This window comes from Trichosurus vulpecula, chromosome 4 (assembly GCF_011100635.1).
Source record: "Trichosurus vulpecula isolate mTriVul1 chromosome 4, mTriVul1.pri, whole genome shotgun sequence".
Lineage (NCBI taxonomy): Eukaryota > Metazoa > Chordata > Mammalia > Diprotodontia > Phalangeridae > Trichosurus > Trichosurus vulpecula.
Genome location: NC_050576.1, coordinates 429,383 through 436,858, shown reverse-complemented (window position 1 = coordinate 436,858; position 7,476 = coordinate 429,383). Strand labels below are relative to the sequence as shown.

The 7,476-nt window shown below is 42.1% G+C and overlaps 1 protein-coding gene across 1 annotated transcript in view; it reads left to right on the top strand.

The window, feature by feature from the left end:
* Positions 1-7,476, top strand: part of DNAJB4 (DnaJ heat shock protein family (Hsp40) member B4) — a 46,936-nt gene that overhangs the window by 1,495 nt on the left and 37,965 nt on the right.

The window sequence follows — 7,476 nt, the reverse complement described above, 5'->3', positions numbered from 1 at the left end:
TCTGGCCTCTCTGGCTTTTAACTTGTTTTTCCACTGACAGTTCACACTTTCCTGTCTCCCTGACTTCCTCTTTACTGGGGAAGTGCCCCCAGCCTTGTAGCCTCCACTCTCACCCCTCTGAGCAACCACAGGTCCTGTCATTTCTCTTGGTTCGTCCCCTCTTGACACGGCCCTCATCCCCTCTTGCCTAGACTGTTAGCCTATCCTCCACCCCACTCCCCATCAGAATGCCCCAGAGGCGCGGCCCCCCCCCCCCCCACCGTCTCTAAAACCCTCTGATGCTCCAAACCCTTTTTCCTGAGGTCGTCCTAGACCACCCTTCTCAGTGTGATCTGGCATCTTCACTCACTGTCTCTCTGAATTCCTTCAGGGTCTTACCTTCTGCAAAAAGCCTTTCCTGATCCCCCTTCCTACTGATGCTTTCTTCCTGCTCATTAGCCCTCGGTGGTCTTGTTCTGTCTTGTCTGTATGCAGTTTGCCAGTAGTCTTCCCTTATTAGAATGGAAGCTCCTTGAGGGCAGGCAGTGTCTGTGCCTCCCTCCCTTGCCTTGCACACAGTAGGCACTTAATAAGTGCTTTTCGAATCTATTTGACTGCTGCTTCCCATGGGTTCTAGGAGAAACCCTAGTGGGTTGGGGCTTCTAGTACTCCAGTTCTCTTTAATATGTTCCTCGTTATTGATCAGCCAGTAAAATCATCATTTTCTGAAAAGGTAGAGCAAGAACTGTCACCTCAACTCAGGGGAACCAATACGTGCATGCCAAGCTCCTTGGGGAGGGTGGGCTCAAATTTGAAGTCGTAATGGGAGGACATGTGTGACTGTTTCAGTCTCTCTGATAACTTGGCCCCAGGTGCCCTTTTCTTCCTTTATAGAGATCTCATGAGATTCTCATCAGTGGCCAACATTTATATAGTGCTTACTGTATACCTGACACTGTGCTAAGCTCTTTACCATTATTTCATTTGATTCTCACAACAGCCCTGGGAGGAAGGTGCCATTACAATCCCTGAAAACATGAGGAAACTGAAGCAAGTGAGTCCCAGTGTCTGAGGCCATGTTTGGAATTTGGTCTTCCTGACTCCAGGCCCCAAGCTACCTCGCTGCGGGGCATGGTGGATCAGTGCCTTTCTAGAGTTCACAGGCAGCATTTCTCTTCTCTTGAGGAAGGGGCCAAGATCTCTGAAGCTGCTGCTGCTGCTGCTTTCCTTGGGGCCATTTTGTCATTGGCCACAACTTTTATATCAAACTGGGAACTCTGATAGACCCAACTCATTGGTGGTTTCTGTGCTCCCATGTCAGGATATTCATTTGCTTGACAGGTCTGGAAGGGATAAATCCAAAAGAAGCCAGGGCATCATGTTCTCAGGAATATGTGATGGCCAGGCTGGGAGCAGCGCTTGAAGACCGGCAGGGAAGAGAGGGAGAGAAGTCATCCATGGGAAGCTCTTGCCTGTGTACTCGCTTCTGCCTGTACGTCTTTGGAGTCATGATTGCCACAGTCCACAGCCTTTCCGCCACTCATTGGATTGATGAACTGCCCATCTGAGCAAGTTCTAATGAATGAAGCTGGACTGGCTAATTCCCACTTTAGAGCATGAGAAAAATGTTCTAACAATGACATCTATGCAAAATCAGATGGCCTTGTTAAGGCTGTGAGTTTCTCCTCGTCAGAGAACTTAACAACTTACATGTTGAGGATTTTTTGGGTCAGGTTTAGGATTGGACTAGATGGCCTCTGAGGGTCCTTCCTATCCTGAGATCCTGAGAGGTCAAAAGACAAGAGGAAGGTGTAGTTAGTAAAGGAGCACTGATCGGTTGATTGGTGAACAGCGGTCTCTATCCTGAAGCTAAAGTTCTTTCCAGACAGTTGAGCAATACAGCTCAGGAGATGAGAAAGTCAGGGCAGACTTAGTTGGGTGACAGTAGTTTCTGGAATTTTAGGCACATTAATGGGAACATAAAAGTGGAACTAGATTATAAAAGTTTAGGGTGCCTTTCTAGGCTAAATTGGGTGGAACCTTATTTGATGAGCAGTGGGGAGGAAGTGATTAATTAGCAATAACTGCAGTAGTGGGAGAAATGCTCAAAGGTCTTGGCAGTGGGGAGAGAAGATAGCACTTTGCAGAGATGAAACCAACTGGATCATGTGTTGGGGAAAGCATGGAGAGGAATCCTGAATGGGTGACCCAGGAAGATGATCCTGTCAGCAGGATGGAGTACTAGGGCATCCATGTCCAGTAGTCAATGTGAAAGCCTTGGGAATGGATCCAATCACAGAAGGAGAGAAGAACTCTGAGAACAGAAGCCTGCACGCCATGGGTAGGAGGAAGAAGAGGTGTTGGCATGGTGAGCAAGGAAGGTCAGATGTGGGCCAGGATCACAAGAACTGAGAAAAGCTTTGTTTGGGATTCAGCAGTAGGGAAGATCGGTTTTAGTGAAGTAGTGGTGGCCATTGCAGGAAGTGAAGTGAACACAGTGCATTGAATGAATGCTACACCGTGTAAGCTTTTGTGATGTAGCTTTCTGGTGCAGTGGATAGAGTGTTCAACCTGAAGTCAGGAAGACCCGAGTTCACATCTTGCTTCAGACTAGTTGTGATTGGCAAGTTAATTAACTTCAGTCTGAAAAAATGCTCCATGTCACTCACTGAGAAATACAGAATAATAGTCCTGATGTTCTGTCTCATACCATCAGGCTGGCAAAGATGATAGAAAAGGAAAATGAACATTGTAGGAGGCACTAAAGGAGGACATGATCATTCTGTAGGGTAGTTTGGAAATATGTTAAGTAGGCCATTATTAGGTCTATACCCCGAAGAAGTCAAGGAAAGGGAAGAGACCCATATGTGAAAAAAAAAAAAAACAGGTTCTTGTTACAGCAGATAGCTGTGAGCTGGGGCACCTTTCAGTTGGGGAATGGCTGAACAAATTGGAGTGAATACATGTAACATGTTGTTACAGTGTAAGAAATGACCAAAGGGATGGTTTCAGAGAAACCTAGGAAGGCTTTTAGGAACTGATAGAATGTGAACAGAACCTGGAAAATAATTTATACAATAACAACACCATTGAACAGAAAGACCATTTTGAAAATCTTAATTTGGTGACTAACCGTAACTCCAGAGGACCTCTGGTAAAGTGTGCTACCTGCTGACAAAGATGAGACATTTTTGCATGTAGCCAGTGTGAGAATTTGTTTTGAGGATTTAGTTTTTTTGATGGTGTATCGGGGATCTTTGAAGAGTTTGACTTTTTGTTTCCTTTGATTAATTCAGTGTATTTCATTGAGTCTTACTAGGTGGTAAGCCCCAGGCCCAAACCCCTACTAGGTGCTAAGCGTGTGTGGGTGTGACGCTTCCAGGGTCCTAAAGGGAGGTGCTAACTCCAGAGCCAATCATAGCAGCCTAAGATAGGGTCATTCAGATGACGTTTGATGACGTCTGAAATGGTATAAGAAGAGAAGACAGAGCTATCTGCTCAGGGCTCTCACTCTTGGTGGTGCATTGATGTGGAGCCTCAGGGCAGCTGTAGAGCCCTCCAGCTGGCTCGGATGTCTGGACTTGGTTTTCATGGTAACTATGAATTATATTTGGTCTGTCTGTCGACGTTTGTAATTTGATTGTATTTGCTCCAAAGTTCAGGGTGCTGGCTTTTTCCCCTGAACTAAGTGAATGGTATTTGTATGCTGAATTAAAGTAAGCTTGTCAACCCCTTAACCTTGCTTTCCTTAATAAAGCAGATCAAAAGAATCTGGGTTTTTGCAGCGTGCTGGTAGTGTGCTGCTTGTTGGGCTTGTGTTGGTCTGTCACTCCCCCCCCCCCTACACACACAAACACAGCAGCTAGCCAGATTGTTGAAACAGATGGAGAGGTGGGCTTTAGAGGGCATGACCGACAATAGAATGAAGGCCAATAGGGAAAACAAACAGGATATCTTTGAAAGTTACATGTTGAATTATCTTTTTAAAAGGAAAAGCGAGTTACGTGGAGTAGAGATTTGTGGTTTTACATACACTTCTCTTTTTTTCTGTTGCACTTTGTATGTGGAAATACTTGTTTTCTTTGATGTTAAATTCAAAATAAAAAGAAAAATTACAAAAATTAATGGTTTCGTGTATATGGTGCCAGGATTTAGATGGTATCCAGTTTAAACAAACAAATATTGAGTATAGCTCATAACATTAATTTTGACAGTTGTATGTTTATGAGAAACAAAGAATGTCCTTTTCTTGATCATAGCAGGTTTGGTGCTTTCTTAGAAGTAGTGTTTTGTTCCACCTGTCATAATTACTTTGTAATTACTTTGTAATATCGTGAATTTTTCTTTTTTCAGACTAAATACTGATTACACATAATGTGTATCTATAAACAGACTCCACAGAGGTCTTCTCTGATGCCTCCTTGTGGTGTGGAGGTCATCCTGCACTCACTGGAAACTTCTGTCTGCTTTGAGTATAATACTGAGACTGCTTTCTGCGTACCTCTGTAGGTCAATACAGAGAGTTCCATCACTAGGAGGCTGGCCCCTTGGTGATTAATTCTTTGGCTGTAGCAAGCCAAGAAGTGAAGAACTATGCACAGCTTCCATCAGTGCTGGGTGTGGTGCACAGAGGAGGCCAAGTGAGCTCAGAATCCATTTGAAATAATCTCTTGGTCCTTGGAGAGAAATACTATCCATATATCCTATCATGGTATTCTTTTTACGAATGAAACCAGAAGATAGAAGGAGGGAACTGCTGAATGGAAGGATGGTTCACACACTCTTCTTGGAGAGACAATTAAAGAACTTCACTGAGGTAGTTTTCCTATATGTCCAAAGGCAACAGGGAAAATTTTGTGGGACTTTTGGTCATCTTGTATAATGTGAATGAGTATTTGGAAAAATAGTCAACCATGAAAATAGCTACTGTTTGTTCAGAGAACAAAGAGGTAGGAAATCCTTTGAACTCACTAAGATCCTTTGAATTTAAATCAGTTTATACTTTGGTAATCTGTGACTTCAGTGCAAAGGTGTGAATAGATTGACTATGAGGCAGAAGCGTGAATAGGTGAGATCATGTATCCATATGGAGCTTAGACTTTGGTGTAGACTATTAGTCTAAACCTCATTTACATCAGGCTGCTTTCTAGTTTTTGGAGCAGTTTTTGTCATCTCTAAGGACTCATCTCAGTAGTTGGGGTCTTTGATTTATTGGACATTGCCCTATGTTTCATTGCTTCTTGTTTTTGTGTATCTAATCTGTTTCATTGACCCCCTCCCCCCCAAATTTTTAACAAGTACCAAATAGTAGTGCTGGTTGTAGTTTGAGATCTACTATTGCCAGACCTCTCCTTCACTCCTCTGTTTTTATCTCTCTTGAGATTCTTGAAAGCTATCTGAATTTTGTTATCATTTTGTCTACTTCTACAGAATAACCCATTGGTAGCTTGATATGGAACTACATCTATACATTTATTTAGGTGATAGTATTCTTATTGTTGGCACAGCCCAACCAAGAACAATGCATATTTTACAATTATTTAAGAACTCATTTTGGTAAAGAATGTTTGATAGTTAACATTCATGTAAGTTGAGTGTGTCTGGTAGGTGCACCCCTATATATTTCATATTAGTTTTGAGACTTCCTACTGGGTTTTGTCAGTAATAAGAAAAGCTGGTAAGGTTTTTTTTGGCCTTATTTTATATTCTGCTACTTTATTGATGTTACTGATGCTACTAATTGTTTAATTGTATCTCTAGGATTCCCTGAATAAATCATCTCATCATCTCTGTGTGTTAATTTTGTTTCCTGTTTGATTATGAGGCAGATAAATCACTCAGTGGATTGGGTGCTTAACTTAAAGTCAGGAAGATCTGAGTTCAAATCTTACCTCAGTTACTAGCTGTTTGACTCTAGACAAGTCATCTAACCACTGCTTTAGTTTCTTCATCTGTAAATGAAGATGATAATAGCATCTGCCTCCCAGGGTTGTGGTGAGGGTAAAATAAGATTATATTTCTAAAGTACTATGCAAACTTTCAAGTGTTATATAAAAATACTAGCCAATATTGTTATTCCTCCTGTTTTTTTTTCTTATTTTGTTGATGGTAGTCAGCATTTCTAGAACTATATTGAATAACTGGAGAAGCCTCTAGGGCAGGGGGTGGGGAACCTGCAGCCTCAAGGCCACATGTGGCTTTCTAGGTCCTCGGATGTAGCCTTTTGCCTTGAGTCTGGGTTTTACAGAATGGATCCTTTTGTTGCTCTGGAGTTTCTCTGTTGCAGATAACTTTGGCCCTTGTTTTTAGATTGATCTGTGTAGTTTGCCAAATTAAGTAAAAGTCCATTTATTCCTGGGTTTTTGACATGAGATATATTTTGTCAAAAGCTCTTTTTATCTATTGATATTTTAGTTTTTGATTGTTTTGTTATTAATAACCTATTTATAATATTCATAATGTTGAATCAGCCTTGTATTTTTGATAGAAGTTGTAAAGCTTTTTATAACAAACCCTTTTCAGTAGCAAAGGGAGCGGACCACTACCACATGTGGGCTCTTCCCATCATGGTTCAAGGGGAGCTTCTTGAAACAAGCAGAAATGGCACTTAATAATTAAGTAGAAAACCAAGTCAAGAAAAGCAGCTGGACTAGGCTGAATATATGTGGAAAAATCTGAACTGGTACAGACACTGGTGAAAATGTTAAGGAATCCATCATGATATCTGAAGGGATGGGAGATACCAAAACATGTGAGAAATCTTGGGCCTTAGAAGCCAAAAAAATGTGATTTATTGACCAATGTGTCTGTTTTCACAGCAGTACAAATAATCAACTCATAAGAGATGCTTGTTATTACAAGGGAACAGACCATCTGTTGCAGTTGAAGTTTCCTAGCAGACCCCATTTGACTGAAAGATGTCAAGAATGCAAGATCAACATTTGCTAATTGGTTAGGCTGTCTTGTCCTACATGTGTCAAAATCACACACAGTCCTCTGATCATTACTATCAAGTAAGATAATCAGGAGTCTGCCCGGTCCTGGAGGAGCTCCAGTGCAAGAATCTGGGCTCCACAAAGCTTCCCCCTGTGGAGGTCCTTCAGGTGCTCCTCTTGGCAGTACTGACTCCATTTGTATCAAGCCTTGTAGCATACTGCAGAACCTTTGGATGTTGTTTGTCCTAACCACCTGCCCAGGGAAAAAAAATCCAAGCAGCTGAACTGTTCTATAGACCAAGGTAGGCAGTTGGATAGAGCCAGGGACTGCAAATGAACAACTGAACTGGACCCAGAATCAGATAGGAGGGAGTTGCTCTGTGTTTCCTTTGGGAATTTGGGCAGCATTCTTGAAATAATCTCAAATTCCTTCCTGATCACAGATACCTGTCTTAACACTAGTAACCTCTTGGTGATCGATGGCTGTCACCTAGAACATTGCACTTCTCCAAACAATCAGAAATGAATAGCACGCAAAGGGCAACAGAGGCACATGACAGAC